Here is a 21,228-nt window from a genome sequence, read left to right on the forward strand (position 1 = left end):
AGATTGATTCACGGAATAAAACCTGACTATCCCCCTGATTATTGTTAAACTAATATAACAACAATATTCAAGGAGAAAGAATTGAATTCATCACCCTCCACCTCAACACAGAAAATACTTTGGCATATTTCCTATCAACCTCTCCTCAAGTATATTGTCATTATCTGTAGATATCATTGTCATTGTGAGAGTGAAGTGGGGAAGCAACGGTGGGGAGAGGGAGGCTCCCCACCTATTGTCATTGTATGTAGATAGCCTTTAAATGTTATTGTCATTATCTGTAGAGATCATTTAAACTCTGATTAATATTAGGTGGTACTTGATACAATTCTACAGTTTTCACATTTATCGTCTTAATTGCTACATGATAGTCTATATGAAGATGAATCACAATGCATTCATTCTATTACCTATTTTGTTTTACATTTTCAACTGTGGACATCCTGACTCATATGGCTTTTTTCCTTCAGTTAACATATTCTTTTAGGGGACTTCCTGTTGGTCCAGTGGTTAAGACTCCATGCTCCCAATGTAGGGGGCCTGGGTTCAATCCTTGGTCAGGGAATTAGATACTGCATGTGGCAATGAAGATTCCACATGCTGCAACTAAGACTTGGCACAGCCAAATAAATAAATATTAAAAATATTCTTTTAGTATGGGGGTTCATTAAACTAATTTTTATTCTGTATGTTTGAACATTTCTCATAAGAAATATTTTGGAAAATGATTATTATTTTAGGCTATGGTTTTTCCTGTGGTCATGTATGGATGTGAGAGTTGGACTGTGAAGAAGGCTGAACACCGAAGAATTGATGCTTTTGAACTGTGGTGTTGGAGAAGACTCTTGAGAGTCCCTTGGACTGCAAGGAGATCCAACCAGTCCATTCTGAAGGAGATTACCCCTGGGATTTCTTTGGAAGGAATGATGCTAAAGCTGAAACTCCAGTACTTTGGCCACCTCATGCGAAGAGTTGACTCATTGGAAAAGACTCTGATGCTAGGAGGGATCGGGGGCAAGAGGAGAGGGGGACGACAGAGGATGAGATGGCTGGATGGCATCACTGACTCGATGGACGTGAGTCTGAGTGAACTCCGGGAGTTGGTGATGGACAGGGAGGCCTGGTGTGCTGCAATTCATGGGGTCGCAAAGAGGGGAACACGACTGAGTGACTGATCTGATCTGATTATTTTAGGCTTAATTCCACAGATTGGAATGCAATTAATTCCAAAAATTAGAAACATTTATAGCTCTAGGTATACACTGGAGATAGTGCTCCCAAAAAGCTGCATCAAAATGTATAAATGTACCATTTGGACTGCAGCCTAATAACATATTATTAATTTTTCATAAATCAGTAATAATCATTGTAAATGACACTTCAGTGTTACCTTAGCTCCCTTTTTGTAATTTCTGAGGTTGAATTTTTTCACACATCAATTTAACACTTGTGAAAATTTTCTGCTCGTGTCTTTGGTATCTGAGGAATTTGAGCTGTTGGGCTCATAAATCTGAGCGTGTTCTTTACGTATCTATCATCAGGCAGGCCATTCTACAAGGCAGCCTCCGTGGTCACTACTCCGTCACTGTCACAATGTATATGAACCACTGTATACACCACAGTGTCTGGACTGTGGTGGGTATAAGCGCATTGTAGACACTGAAGCTAAGAGAGTAATTACCTGCCCAAGATTATACAACAGTAAATCAGACCCCAGGACTCCAACCCAGGGCAGCTAGACCCCTGTACTACCCAATAAGGCAGCCCAGACCACAACAGAAGCTCAGCCAAGGAGCCTCTGCACTCGCCTCGGTGGTGCTCTTTCCTCCAGCAGGTCCCACCCCTAGGCTTTCCACTGGATTCCCTGCCCAAGCAGCATAAGGTCCTGGGACCCTCTCCCTCCACCGTCCCAACTCCAGCTGTGTTGGCCCCAGGAGTCCAGGCCATGAGCAATCCCCCTCTCCTCCTTTCCTGGCTGACGCCCTACCAGGACAGGGCTCAGAATCTGACAGCTTCCAGCCCTCCCCCTGCCCTGTTGGTCCAGGACTTGGCTCCCGTGAGCTTCAGTGCTGCTCTTCCTCAGGGCGACCAACCGCCGTCCTCACGCTGAGAGGCCTGATCAGGCCTCAGCCTGCTCCCCGGGTTTGAGAGCTGGGATGGGAGAGAGGGCCCCGGAAGCTCTGGAAGCTGTCATAGACCAGAACTGGGAGTACCTGCTCTTCACTCGCAGGAGAAAGTCAGCACAGTTAACTGCAGCAGAAAACACAAGCCTTCCAGTGGCTTATAAGAGTTCACTGAAGAGTGAGAGGTAAGTGGGCTGCTGGGTCAGCGGGAGTCTCCTCCTTGTGGCACTAGGCTGGTGCCGCAGCTCAACAAAGTGTCAGCACCGCAGAGCACCCCGGGAAGCGGACGCAGTGGTTCAGGTTCTGCCCAGCCCGCCTGGGACATTTCTGAACTTGATGCTGCTGACAGAGAGCTCTCCAATCTGGTCGAGGTGGAAACTCAAAGGGTCCTTTCTTGGAGGTTTGCGGTCACCGTTGCTATTGTGGCCATCACTTGTTTCTCTAATTGGAACTCAATGCTAATGACCCCAAGAATCCTGAGTTCAAATCCCTTCAGGGCCAATGGTTCAACTTTGCAGAGACGGGAGGAAAAAAAAAAAAATTCCCTAGTCATAGAAAGACCTGTCTATACAGAGGAGAGAGGATAGGATTTGGGCTAGGCAGATGTCAGTTCCGCCTCCCACGTGAGCGGTCACTAAAACAAGAAGGGTGACACCCACCTCAGCGGGCTGTGGTGAGGACCAAGAGAAACGCTGAGACCATGTGATTATTTTGTAAATATAAATAAGTGGTCACAAGTTGAAAACTATGTCAGAATTCTCACATGAACAAAGAAAAAAAAGGGCTAGCTACAGTTCAGACAAAATATCTCTCCCCAAACCACCAAAAATTCTTCTCCATCTAAGGGGAATAAAAGACACCCCAAACATCTTGTTACACTGTCCAAGCATTCTTACACACAAAGGGCCAAGCGACTAATCTGGTGACAACACATTTTTAACAACCACAGCCTTCTGAGCTCAATCTATTGTCATCTACTGCTGTGATGGGAACTTTGAGTTAAATGACAGAAATCAAAGTCTTCTGAGAGGCTCACAGCCAAGGAGGAAGCCTTGGTTCTTTCATAGGTCCTATGTCTTATGCTGAAAGCACCCCTAGAAGGAGACCATGATCTCCCTTCATAAGCCCCAGCCCAGCCTGTGGAGGTGGGCAGGGAGGGAGGCGACCTGGGAGAAAGATCAACAACCTCAGATATGCAGATGATACCTCTCTAATGGCAGAAAGTGAAGAGGAACTAAAGAGCCTCTTGATGAGGGTGAAAGAGGAGAATGAAAAAGTTGGCTTGAAATTCAACATTAAAAAAACTAAGATCATCGCATCCAGTCCCATCACTACACGGCAAATAGAAAGAGAAAAAGTGGAAACAGTGACATGTTTTCTTTTCTTGGGCTTGAAAATCATTGCGGATGGTGACTGCAGCCATGAAATTCAGAGGCACCTATTCCTTGGAAGGAAAGCTATGACGAACCTTGACAGCATATTAAAAAGCAGAAAAATCACTTTGCCGACAAAGGTCCGTATAGTCAAAGATATGGTTTTTCCAGTAGTCATGTATGGATGTGAGAATTGGGCCATAAAGAAGGCTGAGCGCTGAAGAATTGATTCCTTCAAACCATCGTGCTGGAGAAGGCTCTTGAAAGTCCCTTGAACTTCAAGGAGATCAAACCTGCCAATCCTAAAGGAAATCAACCCTAAATATTCATTGGAAGGACTGATGCTGAAGCTGAAGCTCCAACTTTGGCCACCTGATGCAAAGTACTGACTCATTGGAAAAAGAAATCCTAGTGCTGGGAAAGATTGAAGGCAAAAGGAGAAGGAAGCAGCAGAAGATGAGATGGTTAGATATCATCACTGACTCAATAGACACGAATTTGAGCAAACTCTAGGAGACAGTGGAGGACAGAGAAGTCTGGCGTGCTGCAGTCCGTGGGGTCACAAAGAGTCGCACGTGACTTAGCAACTAAACAACAATAAGTCTGAGTTCTCAGTTCAACTCTGGCTCCCAGAGAGTGGTGGCAATGAGGCAAGTGAGAATGTTACTGAGAAAGGGACTTCCTTAGACTACAGTCCCCAGGATGGGGGGACTGGGCACTCTCAGCTGTGCAGGGTGTGGTTCTGTGCACTCTCAGCCCTGGAAGAGCTGCTGCAATTTCATCATAGGATAGTGGTTCTCAGACTTGCCTGGCACAAGACTGTCTGTCTGGGATTGCTCTAGGGAGGTCCTGGCAAAGTTGCCACGATGGTCTGAAACAGCTCTCTCTGGACTTCAGAACTCCATGGATCAGTAAAATTTTGAAACAAATTCAGGGGACCGACATAAATTGGCCAACTTTTTATTTAGGTAAGACATTAAAACACACACACAACTACTAATTATTACCACCAGCAAAGATGGGCTCGATAAAGGGCAGAAATGGTATGGACCTAACAGAAGCAGAAGATATCAAGAAGAGGTGGCAAGAATACACAGAAGAACTGTACAAAAAAGATCTTTACAACCCAGATAATCACGATGGTGTGATCACTGACCTAGAGCCAGACATCCTGGAATGTGAAGTCGAGTGGGCCTTAGAAAGCATCACTATGAACAAAGCTAGTGGAAGTGATGGAATTCCAGTTGAGCTATTTCAAATCCTGAAAGATGATGCTGTGAAAGTGCTGCACTCAATATGCCAGCAAATTTGGAAGACTCAGCAGTGGCCACAGGACTGGAAAAGGTCAATTTTCATTCCAATCCCAAAGAAAGGCAATGCCAAAGAATGCTCAAACTACCGCACAGTTGCACTCATCTCACATGCTAGTAAAGTGAAGCTCAAAATTCTCCAAGCCAGGCTTCAGCAATATGTGAACCGTGAGCTTCCCAATGTTCAAGCTGGTTTTAGAAGAGGCAGAGGAACCAGACATCAAATTGCCAACATCCGCTGGATCATGGAAAAAGCAATAGAGTTCCAGAAAAACATCTCTTTCTGCTTTATTGACTATGCCAAAGACTTTGAATGTGTGGATCACAGTAAACTGTGGGAAATTCTGAAAGAGATGGGAATACCAGACCACCTGACCTCCCTCTTGAGAAACCTATATGCAGGTCAGGAAGCAACAGTTAGAACTGGACATGGAACAACAGACTGGTTCCAAACAGGAAAAGGAGTACGTCAAGGCTGTATATTGTCACCCTGCTTATTTAACTTATATGCAGAGTACATCATGAGAAACGCTGGACTGGAAGAAACACAAGCTGGAATCAAGATTGCCAGGAGAAATATCAATAACCTCAGATATGCAGATGACACCACCCTTATGGCAGAAAGTGAAGAGGAACTAAAAAGCCTCTTGATGAAAATGAAAGAGGAGAGTGAAAAAGTTGGCTTAAAGCTCAACATTCAGAAAATGAAGATCATGGCATCCGGTCCCATCACTTCATGGCAAATAGATGGGGAAACAGTGGAAACAGTGGCAGACTTTATTTTGGGGGGCTCCAAAATCACTGCAGATGGTGACTGCAGCCATAAAGACACTTACTTCTTGGAAGGAAAGTTCTGTCCAACCTAGATAGCATATTCAAAAGCAGAGACATTACTTTGCCAACAAAGGTCCGTCTAGTCAAGGCTATGGTTTTTCCTGTGGTCATGTATGGATGTGAGAGTTGGACTGTGAAGAAGGCTGAGCACCAAAGAATTGATGCTTTTGAACTGTGGTGTTGGAGAAGACTCAGGAGAGTCCCTTGGACTGCAAGGAGACCCAACCAGTCCATTCTGAAGGAGATCACCCCTGGGATTTCTTTGGAAGGAATGATGTTAAAGCTGAAACTCCAGTACTTTGGCCACCTCATGCAAAGAGTTGACTCATTGGAAAAGACTGATGCTGGGAGGGATTGGGGGCAGGAGGAGAAGGGGACGACAGAGGATGAGATGGCTGGATGGCATCACTGACTCGATGGACGTGAGTCTGAGTGAACTCCGGGAGTTGGTGATGGACAGGGAGGCCTGGTGTGCTGCGATTCATGGGGTCGCAAAGAGTCGGACACGACTGAGTGACTGAACTGAACTGAATTTTATGAAAGAAAATATACTTCAATGGCAATAAGAAATATTTGAATAAGCTTGAAAGTGAAAGTCACTCAGTCGTGTCCAACTCTTTGCGACCATGGACTGTATAGGCCACAGAATTCTCCAGGCCAGAATACTGGAGTGGGTAGCCTTTCCCTTCTCCAGGGAATAAGCTTAACTTCATGGACATCTCACCTCATTGGCTTTTTTTCATTTCTTCATGAACCAACAAAAACACATGCTGGTCTCCATCACAGACCAGCATGGAACCAAGCAGGAACCACTGGGCTACATGATTCACCAAGATTTGCTCCAGCCTGAGAACGCTCGAGCTCTTTCAACCTATTTGGGAAGAAAACCTTCCAATTCCAGCTGGCTGGGATCTTCCGAGCTGAGTGAGAACTCCCTGGACAGTGTACACCCAAAATAATGCCACTCAGTAAACATGGTGCACTCACGTTCTACCCAGCACACTGGCTTCCTAACAGTGATGGAGAGGCGAGTGGGTGAGGGACCCTGTGCCCTCCACTTGACCCACTGTCACCGGACGCTTGGCTCCACTCTACAAAGGGGCTTCCACTCTGGTGGCTCAGACCAGAATCTGTCTGTAACGCAGGAGACCTGGGTTCAAACCCTGGGTCAGGAAGATCTCCTGGAGCATGGAATGGCTACTCACTCCATTATCTTGAGCCTGGGAAATCCCATGGACAGAAGAGCCTGTGAGCTACAGCGTATGGGGTCACAAAGAGTTGGACATGACTGAGCGACTAACGCACATATACTATTTTGTTTACTAAATGTTCTGCTGCCAAAAGAAAGCTTAAAACACCACTACATGGTGCATTGAATAGTTATAGCTGCCATGGATAAAGCACTGAGCCAGGTGCTTTAAACGCGTCACCTTATGTTATCTTACTGAATGAAGAAAGTAAGTTGCAGAATGTAACCCACCAGGCTCCTCCATCCATGGAATTTTCTAGGCAAGAGTACTGGAGTGGGTTGCCATTTTCTTCTCCAGGGGATCTTCCCAACCCAGGGATCGAACCCTGGTCTCCCACATTGCAGGCAGACACTTTACCGTCTGAGCCACCAGGGTATCCCATGTTATTTTATTGAATGAAGAAAGTAAGTTTCAGAATAATATGGACAGTATACTTCCAGGTTTTTGTTTGAAAAAAAAAATATTCTCTTTCTCCCCTACAGATATTTATAAGGGGATAGGAAAGGTCTGGAAGGATCTGTAAACAGTGGCTACCCCTTGGAGATGAGAGTGCCTGTATATGTGTAAACTTTATGTTTCCATATTTTTAGCTGTCTTTCAGTAAAAAAAAATTGTTTTTACAATTTTACAGTAAACATGTATTATTTTGTAATAAAAACAAATCAGTCTTTTCCCCCAGCAACTCCAATTTATAGAAAAGGAAATTGAGGCTCAGGAAAAGCATGATAAATGTGTGCATATTACTAGGATCCAAGGTGAACTCTGATGACTTACAGATGTATAGGAGTTCAGATGTAAGAAAGACCATGACATTTGAGCTAGGGCTTAAGAGTTGAGTAGGATTTTCACAGACAAAAATGAAGAGGAAGACATTCCACATAAGAAAATACATGAAGGCAGGAAGCACGGGTCATATTTAAGGAAGGATAATGAGCACAGTTGGATAAAGCACAGAATGGAGGGGAGGGAAGGAAAAAACGTCCTTTCAATGCCTACCAGGTAGCAGACATCATTCTAGCTGTTTTACATAACATATAATTTACTTGTCCAGACAACCCTATGATCAAAAAATCTCTACTTCGCCAAAACTGCTTTAAACAAAGTAAAAAGACAAATGACAAAATGGGAAAAACATGTGCAATTTATATCATGTTTTTATATACAAAGAACCAATTTTCATAAGATTTAAAGAGCTCCTAGAAACAGAAAAGACAGACCAATAGCCGTAGAAGAAAAATCAGCAAAGGAATATGAACAGTTCATGGGGGGGTGGGGAGGGAAGACCCATAAATTTCTTCAATATGTGAAAATATGCTCAACTTTTCTCATTCTGAGATGTGCAAATGGAAACAACTCAGGTAGCCTTTTTCAATCCATAAGATGAGCAAGAAGTCCAAAAGTTTAATAACAGATTAATTTGGTGAGATCCTGCAGAAACAGGTAATCTCAGATGCTGCTGGTAGAAATGTTCATCGATACAGCCGATATCGAGAGCAATTTGGCAACGCCCATCCACACCCCACCTGATAGCCACCTGAGGCGAAGAACTGACTCATTGGAAAAGACCCTGATTCTGGGAAAGACTGAAGCCAGGAGGAGAAGGGGACGGCAGAGGATGAGACGTTTGGATGGCATCACCAACTCAATGGACATGAGTTTGGGTAAACTCCGGGAGTTGGTGATGGACAGGGAAGCCTGGCATGCTGCAGTCCATGGGGTCGCAAAGAGCGGACACGACTGAGCAACTGGACTGAACTAAACTGAACTGATCCACACCCCAGTGCATCGATGCTTTGCCCCTGCAGGTCTGCCTGCAGCCGCCCTGTCCCTCCCACTCCGTGGCCGGTGCACCCCACACTGGCTTCTCTTGGACGGAAGGCCACCAACTCACAGGCTCCTCCCACCACCATGACCACGAAACTAATGACTGCCGGAACCGGAAGTTTAAAAGCCCCACCCCCTCGCCTCAAGGCGGGACAACTCTCCAAGCTCCACCCTCAGTTAGGCCTCGGCTTGATTTTCCCAGAACCAGTCCTTGCTTGGCTCTGTCCAACTTCCCATTTTGTTTCCCTCTCCCCACAAAAGCACACACCTCAATTGATGTTCCAGCTCCACCTCTAGGGGAATCTGCCCTAAGACACTTGTAAATGTCCACAGTGATGGATGAACAAGATCGTTCACAGAAGCCCTGTTTCCTAAGAGCAAAATATTTTGTAAAGAATAGATACAATGTAAGTCTCCCTCAGTAGGAGGCTGGTTAAACAAACTAAGAGACATCCATGGGATGGAGTCCTATGCCCTCAAAACAGGACACAGCCCTTCTACATCCATAGGAAAAGCTCTCCAAGATACATAGAAAAATGAAAAAAAAAAAAGCCTAAATCTGGCCCACCGACTGTTTTTGTACAAACTGTGACTTAACAATCGTTTTTTATATTTCTAATGGTTGGAAAAAATCAGAAGAATATTTCATGACATGAGAAAGAGATACGAAATTCAAATTTAAGTTTCCATAAATACATTTTAATTGGAACCCAGCCACACTCATTGTCTACAACTGCTTTTGCTCTACGATGGCAGAGCTGAGTAGTTGCAGACACCATATGTTGCACAAAGCCTAAAATATTTACTATCTGGCTTTTTATGGAAGAAGTTTGCTGACTCCTGCTGTGGGGCATGTAAACTTTTGTGTAAAAATAGAGAAAATAAGGATACATGTTGAATTTATTTGCATATTCCTAAAGCAACCTTGGAAGGATACCCTGGGAATTAATAAGTGGTTTCCTCTGTGTGTATGCGTGTGTGTGTGTGAGTGTTGAGGTGGGGAGTGGGAAGTGGGTGGTAGGGGGATAAATGAGTGCTACAATTTAATGAATGCTTGCTCTGTGCCAGGCTGTGTGCCAACAGTGCATGTCACATGCATTATCTCACGAAACCCTCTCCATAATCCTAAGAGTTACTCATTATCCCCATTTTACAGTCAAGAAAACAGAGGGCAGGGAAGTTCTGAAGATCGCAGAACTCGTGAGTACTGAAGCCAGGTTAACAAACCAGGTAAGTTTATGCTCAAGCTGCCCTACCACTTATCATTTCTCCATTGCCATTTCACTGAGGCTGTGAGAATAGGTTTGGGTTCATATGGTCAAGGGCCTGAAATATCAGGGAGGTGTCTGGGCTGCATTGCATGGGTCAGGGGGAGTCCCTAGAGATTTTGGAGCAGCCCACCCCCTTTCACTCATTCAAGAAGAACTTACTGAATGCCTGCCACGTGCCAGGCATCCAGGTCCAAGGATGGCAAAGACTGTCTTGCCCTCTGCCCCAGTGGAGACTGAGCAAGGGAATCAGCACTCCAGCAAAGGTGTGAGGGTACAGGGGGAGCCATATACCAGCCTTGAGATGCTAGTGGTCTTCAAGCAGGGCTGGGACATGATGGGATGGGCTTTTTGAATGTTTATTATTCTGATGAAAGATTGCCTGCTGGTGGATAGACCAGAGAGGGGAGGGCTGGAGGCCAGCTGGAAGTCTTTGGCTATGGTCTAGGCTAGTAGGGACCAAGGACGGGACCAAGAAGAGGGCATAGATTCAGAGGATATTTCATACATAAAGAGTTCCCAGCTGTGGCTCAGACGAATGGGTGGAGGGTGATCCAAGAGCCAAGATCTCAAGGAGAGAGCCAAGAAGTGGCTCAGTTTGGGACCTGATGAGTGCTAGTGTCTTAGGATGGATGTTCCAATGGAAACACCTGGGCTGCAGCACTCAGGAGAGAGGCTGGGGCTGCAGACACAGTCAAGGGAGTCCCGGTGGAGAGCTGGAGGTTCAGGGATGATATCATTCCAATAGAGTATGTATAACAAACCAGTCCAGAGTTCCGCTGCTGGACTGAGGCATTGCGTCTGCTTCCACGTCTCAGTTTCAAAGAGGGAAATATGTTAATGAACAGACGAGTCTCAGTGTTGGGTTTTGCTTCCATCAATTTGCCTCCAAACTTTGGCGTCTGCTACTGCTTGTCTGCTAGCACACGATAAAGCCAATGAACAAGCAGTAAAGGAATACTGACGGGAAAATGTGGCAACAACCCATTGTACTTCACTCGACGGCTTGCTCTTTTCAGGGCTCCGTGCATGAGCCTAGAGCCGGTTTTTTATCTAGCGCACACAGACGACAGTCATAGTTTCTGCTAATAAAACTGTCCCCAGCCCTATTCATGGAATTGATTGCATTGATCGTTCATGGTATTGCTTATGACTGCCAGGTCCTCTGACATGGAAACCCTTCGAGAAACACGGGAGTAAAAGAGAAAATAAAGGCGGGCAGAGGAGGGGCCTGGGAATCAACAATGCTGGCATTGAAGAGGTAGAAGGGCAGAGAAGGGAACACCAAGACAGGAGGGCGTGGCTCCAACTCATGGCCTTCTGCTTGGAGGCATGCTTCTGGCCTTCCTGGGACTGCAAGCCTGCTCTTACAGGTGAACACGCCTTGGCACCTCCCAAGGGGCTCAGTCTCCCCTGAGAATCTGGGTCCTGGGGAGGCAGTGGGGAAGCCCTCACAATACTTTGCTCCCTCTCTCCTCCTCGGTGGCCAAGCAGGCCTCACACCCAGTTCACAATCAGATGACCCTTGTGGCAAATCCCCAGAGACCCAAGGGAGTGCTTCCAGACATCACACTCTAGCCCTCTGCTGCAAATCTACCCTGCCTCCACAGAGAACAAGGGGACACCCAGCTCTAGGGGGCGAAGAAGAGGGGACACTATGGCCTTGTCACAGAGCCAGGAGCCTGCTGATTCATGGCGATGTTTTGTCTGGGAGGCCAAGCAGGTGAGGCCTAGGCTTGGCTAAGACAGCGGCCACTCCCCAGCCTCTGGGTATCACAGTTGCCAGAGTTGGTGGGTTCCCAGGTGTCACGGTAAGGAGGGGAGAACTTGAACTCTGTTCCACTTGTCCTAGACAATAATAATGAACATTGGTTGTGCTGTGTACTAATTGTTATATTTGCACTATGTCATCTAATCTTCACAACAACTTTAGGGGCTAGCTACTATTATTCACCCATTTTTCAGAAAATGAAACTGAGGCACAGAGAGGTTAAGGACTTGTCCAGGATCATTTAACTGGAATCACACTATCCAATAGGACTTCCTGTGACAGTGGAAATGCTCTATAGTCTGCGCCCTCCGATATGCTAACTACTAGCCTCTTGTGGCTTTGAAGCACTTGGAAATGCGATTAGTGTGACTGAGTAACTGAGTTTGACATTAAATTAAATTTAAAGATGGCTTCCCAGGTGGTTCTAGTGTTAAAGAACCCACCTGCCAATGCAGGAGACGTACGAGACCCGGGTTCAATCCCTGGGTAGGGAAAATCTCCTGGAGAAGGGAAAGGCAACCCACTCCAGTATTCTTGTCTGGAGAATCCCACGGAGAGAGGAGCCTGGTGTGCTACAGTCCACAGGGTCACACACAGTTGGACACGACTGAAGTGACTTAGCACACACGCACAAATTTAAATAGTCCCTTCATGGCTAATGGCTACTGTATTGGACAGCGCAGTGTAGAAAGTGGAGGAGTTGGGAGTGGAACCCCCAAAATCTACTCTGGCCTGGAGCCATGTGGTTAGAAGTTTCCCCTGGCTACCTTCACTACATTCTTTGTTCCCGGGAGCTTGGGTTCCCTGGTGGGCCTGGCCTGGGGGAATCGGCACCCTCCTAAACCTTACTCTCCTGCCTCCACACTGTATTATCCGTCATCAGATGGCAGGAGGATGTGGCAGGAAAGAGACGGGATTTCCAGAAGACATGGTCCCAGGATCATGTCACAGGGAGCAGGTTTCAGCATGGCTTGAGGAAGGACGTGGCTCTAAAAAGCCACGGTTGCCCCAGTGACATGGTGGTCCCTGGAGAGACAGTACCATCTTGTCCCAGGAATCGAATAGCTCCCTCCTCCCATACCAGAAAGGAAACAGCAGGCATTCCCGCCCGGGATGGGGCTCTGGGCCCGTGACATTTGAGAGACAAGGGAGGTGACGTGGTCAGTGGGCTGATCCCGGGGGACTCAGGCCTTCCCCGCCCCCGCTGTCTGGCCCTAGGATGCTGCCTCGCCAACACTGGCACCCCCATGCCTCGCTGCCCTCCCAAAAGGTCCCCCCACGTATCTCCAGACCTTCCCTGCTGCTGGTCCTGCTGTGCCCACTCACTTGACTCCTTTGGGCCCACTGGTCAGCCTCAGGTCCCTACCCAGCCCCACCCAGCCCCACCCGGGTGGCCGCCTGTGAGTCACCTCCCCCTGCTCTGAGGTCTGCGCCTGGAGTTTTCTCTGAGGTCACACCCAGGTCCGAGAGGTCTGAAGCTTGCGCACAAGCACCCAGGGGATGCCCCTGCCAGGCTGACGGATAGGGAGGGGGCGGAACTCGGGGACCCTCCCTGCCCAGAACTGTACCCAACTCTGCTCCCTGCGGCTTGAGAGAGAACGCAGTGCCCTGCTTCCTTGCGGGCAGACAAGAGTCAGAGGCTGGCGGAGCTGTGCATGGAGCTGTGCACACCCGGAGACTGAGGCCTGGCTCCCGCTGCTGGAGCAGCCTTACGTGGGTGCTGCCTCAGTCTCCCAGTGGTCCAGAAACCTCTCTGAGACTCACTGCACTCTACTCCATGGACCCCTGATGCCTCGGTCAACTGTGGACGTTTTACCGCTGAGCAGGCGGCCCGCCTCACCAGCTGCGCAGCGCACGACTCTTGAGGCTGCATCACCCTTTTCCTCTCCTGGAGGGGCCAGGCAGCTGGGCAGGAAGCCAGAGAGGCTGCCCAGGCCCAGAGATCACACCTCAGGCACTTCAAGGGGGCAGAGCAGGGAGGAGAAGGCGCCCTGAGGGGCTGCCCAGGGTCCCAGGACATGCTCCTCAGTTTCTACACAAACGTCGTTTTGCCCAAGTGGGGACCTGCCAGGCAATCACCTTTTTTCCTCCTTCTGGTCCAACAGGACCATCCAAAGGGCTGTGGTGTGGCCAGGGACACAGACCCCCAGGGGGAGAGGAGGGGCCTGGATCATACCCTCTTTATGTCTTTCGTGGAGTCCTCACAATGCTGGGCCCACAGCTGTGCTTGTGTGCTAAGTCGTTCAGTCATGTTCGACTCTTTGTGACCTTGTGGACTATAGCCCACCAGGCTCCTCTGTCCATGGGATTCTCCAGGCAAGAATACTACAGTGGGTTGCCATGCCCTCCTGCAGGGAATCTTCCCAACCCAGGGATTGAACCAACATCTCCTGTATCTCCTGCATTGCAGGCAGATTCTTTACCACTGAGCCACCAGGGAAGCCCCAAGGATGACAATACATAATAGCAAGTAGCTACACAGCGCTTGTATTTGCCAGGTACTTTTCTAAGCACTTTATAAATGAATTTAATCGTCATTATATGAGGAAGTGGGTATTATTATTATGCCTGTTTTACAGGTGAGGCAGAGTTGCTAGGTATCTTGCCTAAGGTCACACAGCCCATAACTAATAGAGCTGGGCATCGGACACAGGTGACCTGCCTCTGCATCTGGTCCCGGGGCCTGTACACTAAACCTCTGCCTAAGTCCAGGCCTTATGTTTTGAATCTCATGTACAAAAGGGAAGCCTGGAAGGCAAGTGTTTTTATCAGGGAGGAACAAGATTAAAAATGGTCTCTTAGGAAGGCAATCCTGCAACGACTCCTCCCTGGAGCCCACCCTGCCTGGACAAGAGCACTCTCCTCCCCCACCCCCACCTCCTAGGGCATTTGTGGTTCCCCCCAGGGGTGGCGGGGGTGAGGTGGTGAAGTCTTGGAGCCACAGGACTCCACACACACCCACCTGGGTCAAGTAACTGCTGTGCTTACGGCGTCCCAGGAGCGGAACAAACATCACCTGAGAAAGGCCCCCAGCGCCCTGGGAGGCAGGGCTCACGCCCCAGCACCTGTGGGGCACATTGGCTGTGGAGGCGGTAAGTCGCTGGCCCCCAGCTCATGGGTCTCACGGGTGGCAAAACCCAGGATCCAAACCAGGCCTACTGGACTCCAAAGCTCATTCGCGCTCCTCCCTCCACTGCACCTCCACCCTCGCCACAAGCTGGCGTTGTATGAATTCCAAAGAAGTGCAAGAAAAAAGGAAGAAGCTGGGGAGGTAAAGAGGTGAAGGAAAGAAAACATGAGTCAGGGCCTTTGGGCACAGATCAGAGGAGGAGGAGAGGCCTTTAGGGTGGGGAGGTTGAGCTTGGACCTCTTCCCAAAGCCTTTAGGAACTTGGTAATCGGACCTCTCACCACCACCAAATTGGCCATGAGATACCCACCTCCTGAATCCGGAGCTCCCAGCCTGTGGTCTCCGGGACCCATCTCTCCCTTCCATGTATACCCACCCCCAGCATACACACACACATACACACACACAGACAGCTTAGCTGGCCTGCCTAATTGGACAGCAAACACAGGCCTGCAACCTCAGATGAGTTTACCCACTTCTGGACCTGCCCGAACAGGCTTGCTGTAGACAGAGGCAGCTGGTGCCTGGGTCAAGGATATACTTCTCAGGGGCTGGTCAAAGTCTTGGCAGCCTGCAACCAGCCTGCCCTACCAGGGTCTGGAACTCCACCCTGGGACCAGATTTCTAAAAGACCTGGGAAGAAGCCTTCGCTCATCCCAAACCTACCAACTGATTATGTGCGAGACATCTGCTTGAGGCACTTCATTTTAAAAATTTTACTAGGCTCTTTATGCTTGAGAGCTACTTAATTAGTGCAATCCTAGGTTATAAAAACGATCACTTTCTGTTTTACAGAAGAGAAAACTGAGGCACAGAGAGAGAAGCGGTTTATTTGCCCACTCTCACCAACAGCAGGGAGGTGCTGGGATGGGGTCTCAAAGCCTGAGTGCTTGACCTTTGCTGGATGGCATTCCCCAACCTGCTGCTTACCCTTGACTATGACGGGAAATCTCACTGGGACCAGAGACACCTTCAAGTAGTCTGGGCAAATTCTCAAGAGTTTCCAGTTACTCCTGTTGCTATAAACAAAGGTCTCAGTAACCCCAAAGTTTGGGGACAAATAAGATGAGTGCCATTCATAGGACACTTAAAAGGTGCCAGATTCATTTATGCATATTAGTAACTCTTCCTGACAATTCTATAGTGGTGAGTATCCCCATCTTACAGATGAGAAAACTAAGGCTTGTGAGATCAAATCACTTGTTCTGGACAGCATAACTGTTAAGTGGCTGAGCTGAGAGTCTAACCCAGACTTATCTAGCTATAAGGCATAAATTATGTCACGATTGCTCCCTCACACACTGTTATTGCCTGCTGTATGGGCTCTGACCTTGACCCAAGGACCTCAGAAAAAGAAAGCAATGTGGAATCAGCTTGGTGCCCAATGGTGTGGCTTGCCCAGGGTCTCAAGAGGATGCCCCCACCCCTCAGAGGACCAGATGCTCTCCAGAGGCCTCAGAAGACCCCCACCCATTGCTGGCTGCGTGCACCCTTGGGTGAACAGGTCAGGTAGCAGTGAGAAGTTGAGGGTCCAGGAGGAAACCGCAGTGAGGGCGACCAACTGGAAGCAGAAATATGGTAGCTCCAGAGGTTTTGATTTGCAATTTTCATTTTGCAAGGAATGGGGATTTTTTTTTTTTTTTTCAAAAAGCACTGGACTTCCTTGAATTTTAGACCTTTCACAAATATTTTTTTAGGACAAAAAAGAAGAAGAAAAAACCCCACAAAATGCCTGTCACAGCTACTCACTTCCACAATGAATCACGGACACAAAACCACAGCTATGTGGCTAACAAAGAAACTATGTGTTTTCACATCTCGTTATTGGAAATCATTTAGCAATCTTTGCTATGTCATCTGCAGACAGACAGACGGATGCACAGACACACCCCTCTGAGTCCTAAGTCGCCAGTCGTACAACCACGGTCATCGGATGACTACATTTCACCCATTTTCCCTTTCTAATCCTTTTCTGGAAAATTACCCTACAAGGCTTAAATCTTCCTCCTTAGCTGCTCTCCAGAGGTGGGGTGTGGTGTGTGTGTGTGCACGCGTACACACACACACACGTGTGTGCATGCCAGTGACTGGAGGGGGAAGGCTAAGACACCAATTCAGTTAATTCCACAAGTGGAAACAAGTATACATTTTCAGACTCCCTTTTTTATTGCTGTTATCATAATAGCGCTGTACTTTGGTAAAGTGATTTCCACCTGGGAAGCTTACAGTGCCTTTTCTGACAGTGGCAAATTAATTAACTGATGGCAGATTTACAGATTGCATAACTGGAAAAACTACTGGACTCATAAATCAGAAACTTCCTCTGAGTCCCGGACAAGAGGTGAAACCTGATATATATTTGAAAACCTTGAGCTCAAAAGGAGAATTCACAGGGCCTGAAAAATCTCCATTATGATTTTTGAGGCATGTTCTCTCTGTACAGCTTTCCACCCACTCCCTGTCTCTCCCTTTCTCTCTCTCTCTCTCACACACACACACCCACATCAGAGGGCAACATTCCCTGAGCAGCCACAGTTCCGTACAAAGCAACCGGATGGGAAGGACATTCCCCTGGGGCATGTGAAAAACAGAACTGACTGTCTTCCAGTTCCCTTCTGGCTTCATCCCTCCCTAACCTTTCCTTTCAGACAAAAATCCTAGAGGACTTTGGTCAGTTAAATGCTATGAGTACAGCCACAAGCTTGAAATGTTTGTTGTTACTACTTTTTTAAGTCAGATGCTGGAAACTGCATATATTAAAACGTTTTAATGGCCCCAACAATCTCCTCCAGGCTTTCTCGCCAGCTTTCTGGAATTTTCTGAAAAAAACACAAAATGCCTTGCCAAGTCCTCAGCAGCTCCCACACCAAGCTGGCTGCTCTGCGCTTGCCTGAGTTCACCTGCTCTTGAGTTATTTAGCAAAATGGCCATGAGCACGAGATCCAGTCTTGATTGGAGTTGGGCTGAAATGCCCCTTCCTGTCAGTTTCTTCCTTGTGGAGTATCCTTCTCATAGGATCATTGTGAGCATTGGCTAAGGGGCTGGGTATCTCCCACTTGCCCTTATGGACTTCTCTTCACCCCACTCTGGGCTGTAGGAGGCTCCTTTGCCCTCTGTCTTCCAGTCCTGCTCAGCCCACATGGGACCCCAGCAAGAGGGCAGAGGGAGTGGAGGTATTGACCCTCTAGTTCCCTCCTGATGGACCACTGTGGGCGTGGGCTGTGGGGTGGGGGGCTCTATTCCTCTGCCAGAGGCCTATTGTGGTCCCTGCCTGTGGCTACTCTGGGTTCCGGTAACCACTGACCCCTTGCCCCTTAGACCTGCAGGGCTCAGGGTTTCCTGATACTCTGCTTCCCTTGTTGTTTCCTCTGACCTGTTTCTGCCTTTGCAAATAGACCCTTTATCAAACTGCCCTCTTGGAGTGTGCCATCTGTTTCCTGCTGGAACCCTGACTGTTACAGACAAGAGTCTCAGCTCTCATGTATTGAGCACTTAGTTATGTGACTCAGCACTTTATCCACTTCGACTCACGGAGGTGAAGAGATTTGCACAACATCAAATGGCTGGTGAGCAACAGAATCAGATGACATGAGGTCTGACTCATGACCCGTGCTCTTAACCTCTGTGCCGTACGGGTATTAACTGAAGTGGTGCCTGTAGAGTGCTTTGCACGGTAGGGCTGGCTGACTCAATAAGGCTCCGTCAATGGTAGGTTAAAATAGCAACCGTGCCACACTCAGAAAACCCACAGTCCTAAATTCTACTCCAGCATAACACTAGCCCAACCCTAACCACAGAACAAAGGTTGAAACCGCATTCTAATACCACACGAAAGTCGTACCCTGATCCAACCTAACCACCACCCCATCGTGAGCTAGAACCTCACCTCGACCACAGGCTTCCTGTCAATTTCCTCCTCAGGGCGTATCCTCCTCAGTGGGTCATTGTGAGGACTGGTTAAGGTGCTGGAGATCTTGCCCCTGGGGACCACTCTCCACCCCACTCAATCGGAAACCAAACATTCCTCACTGTACCCACAAAGCTAGACACCCACTCAGGGTGAGGCTAGGATGAGGGCTGTGGGGAGCACTGGGGAGCCTCCCTGCCCCTCTGTGCCTGGGAGCTTGCCTGAGACGGGTACACCTCACACCCCATCCATCTGTACTCCCTTCACTGGGCTCAACAAGGACATTTGTGCAGCATCCACTTCCCGTGTGTCACTGACTTTGGTGAGATGAGAACCAGGAGAGGCAGGTAGCTCAGCTACACAATGCCGGGAGCAGAGCAGGGGCCAGTAGATCCTGCTGGTGGTGATGATGAAAGGAGAATTAGAGGAGGAAGATGCTTTCTCCATTACTCGGCTGCAGGCTCTGGGGCAAATTGGAGGTAAACAGCTCCTATCTTAGAGATCTGCAGAGAGCTGGGGCCAGGGCTGGGCCAGGTAGGAGACCCTTTCTGAAACCCAACCTAGGGAGGGTCCTGATAATCCTCGACTCTGGGATAATCCTAGAAAAGGGGCTCAGGCAGCCTTCATCAGAGATTTCGGGGCCCCCTTAGGTCAGATGTCCGCCTTCAAGCTTCAGTATGAGAGGGAGGAAGAGAAGTGTGCAGGAAGCAGAAACCATTTTCCTTGAATCTGCCCACTTGCTCTGGGTGGGAATGAAGAGGTATTAGAAGGCCCCAGGCCCCCTTCTTCTTTGAGCACTCAGAGGCTGGAGCCTGGCCTCTTCATCAACCCAGAAGTGTCTGCCCTGGGCCCAGCGTGGTGGAAGGAACAGGCGTGCAGGCTCTGCTGCTTGGAGAGAAGGCACACCAGCCCCGCCCTCCTCACAACCTCTGTCGGACCCCGTTGGCCTAGAGCGAAAGCCTTGCAAGACTGTCCACCTGGAGCCTGTGTCCTTTTGTTTTCACACATAGGTACCCTAAGGCCAGCCATGGCCCTGAACTCCGTGGCCCTCGGGTATTTGTGTGGGTTGGGGAGGTGCATGTCTGGACCCCACAAAGTCTAAAGGTCCACTTCACTTTTGGAGAGATATAGGAGGGGCCTCAGCAGTCAAACCCAGCTGGAGAGGACTGCCTTGAAGCAACACTTTTTATGGGGTAAATGGGAGTCACTTTCCTCCTGGGAAGAAGCCAAGTCCTGGGTCACCACATACAGTTGCACAGGCTGTGCACTGCACAATTCTTGGAGTACCTGTCATAGAGACTATGATGTGACAGATATCTGGGGTGTGACTAGGGGCTGGAAGATCCAGAACACACAGCCTGGCCCCTTCTCTCTGCAGTGGAAACAGAGCACTTCAGACCCACCCCGTACTCCAAGCAGTTTCTGCCTGGCAGGGATAGGTGGGGCTGGCAGGGGTTGAGTGCCAAGGGACCATGCAGAAACCTTAATGTGGCCCATGTTTCCAGAACCCTCTGCAAACAGCATGGAGGAGGGGACAGGGAGGTGAAGGAAGCTTTCAGCTGAGACACAGGTCTCTTCTACTCTCTTCAAAAAGCAGCAGCAGGGCTTCTGTGACTTCAGACTTGGGAAAATAAAACCCTTTCCATTTGTTCTGGCCGGAGGCCCACGAGGGAGCGTCTCCCTGACTCCCCTCTGAGCCCTCCCTCTTCCAAACCTGCAGCCCCAGGGAAGAGCATTCATGGGACTCTTGTAAGGCCTAAGAGATAGAAGGAACCGGGAGGAGACCCCTTTACAGCTGCCTCAGCACCCACCAGACTCCTGGCACTCCTAAGGCTCTGCTAACCCCTACTCTGTCTGCGCTCCAGCCACCCTTAGGAGAGAAGCATTGCTCTCCGCTTGCCTGGCTCCAGACTCCTGAGGCCAAGGGGCACAGGGTGAGCAGGTACCCACCTGCTGGGAGGACTGGGAGAGCCCCTTTCTGATCAACAACGTGCCAGGGGATGAGCTGAGGGTCCGCTCGGAAGGGAAGGGACCTGAGACCAACTTTCCTAGCTCCAGGCAGCAGCAGAAGATACATGGTGATAGAGACGTTCATTCAGTAGATATTATTTATTTGTTGAGTGCTTACTGTATGCCAGGTACTGTTCCAGGAGCTGGGGATATGCCACTGAACAAAACAGCTCACATTATACTTGGGGAAAAACAGACAATACACAATAAACATATCAAGTAAATTTTACATGTTCTGTTAGAAAGTGGAAAATGGAAAGTAATGTGGAAATTAAAAACCAGATGAGAGGATGCTCAAGTTGGAGGTTTACGATATTAAATAGTAAGAAAATAGGAGATATCTCCCCTTTGGGAAAGAGCCAGGTTCAGGGTCACCATGCACAGTGGCGCAGATTGTGCGCTGGCTCAGAGGCCATAATGAAGCACATC

General features: G+C 48.5%; 1 protein-coding gene across 1 annotated transcript in view; it reads right to left on the reverse strand.

Annotated features, from left to right (window-relative positions):
* LTBP2 (latent transforming growth factor beta binding protein 2) overlaps window positions 1–21,228 on the reverse strand; it is a 109,591-nt gene that overhangs the window by 55,577 nt on the left and 32,786 nt on the right.

This window comes from Bubalus kerabau, chromosome 10, assembly GCF_029407905.1.
Source record: "Bubalus kerabau isolate K-KA32 ecotype Philippines breed swamp buffalo chromosome 10, PCC_UOA_SB_1v2, whole genome shotgun sequence".
NCBI classification, from domain to species: domain Eukaryota; kingdom Metazoa; phylum Chordata; class Mammalia; order Artiodactyla; family Bovidae; genus Bubalus; species Bubalus kerabau.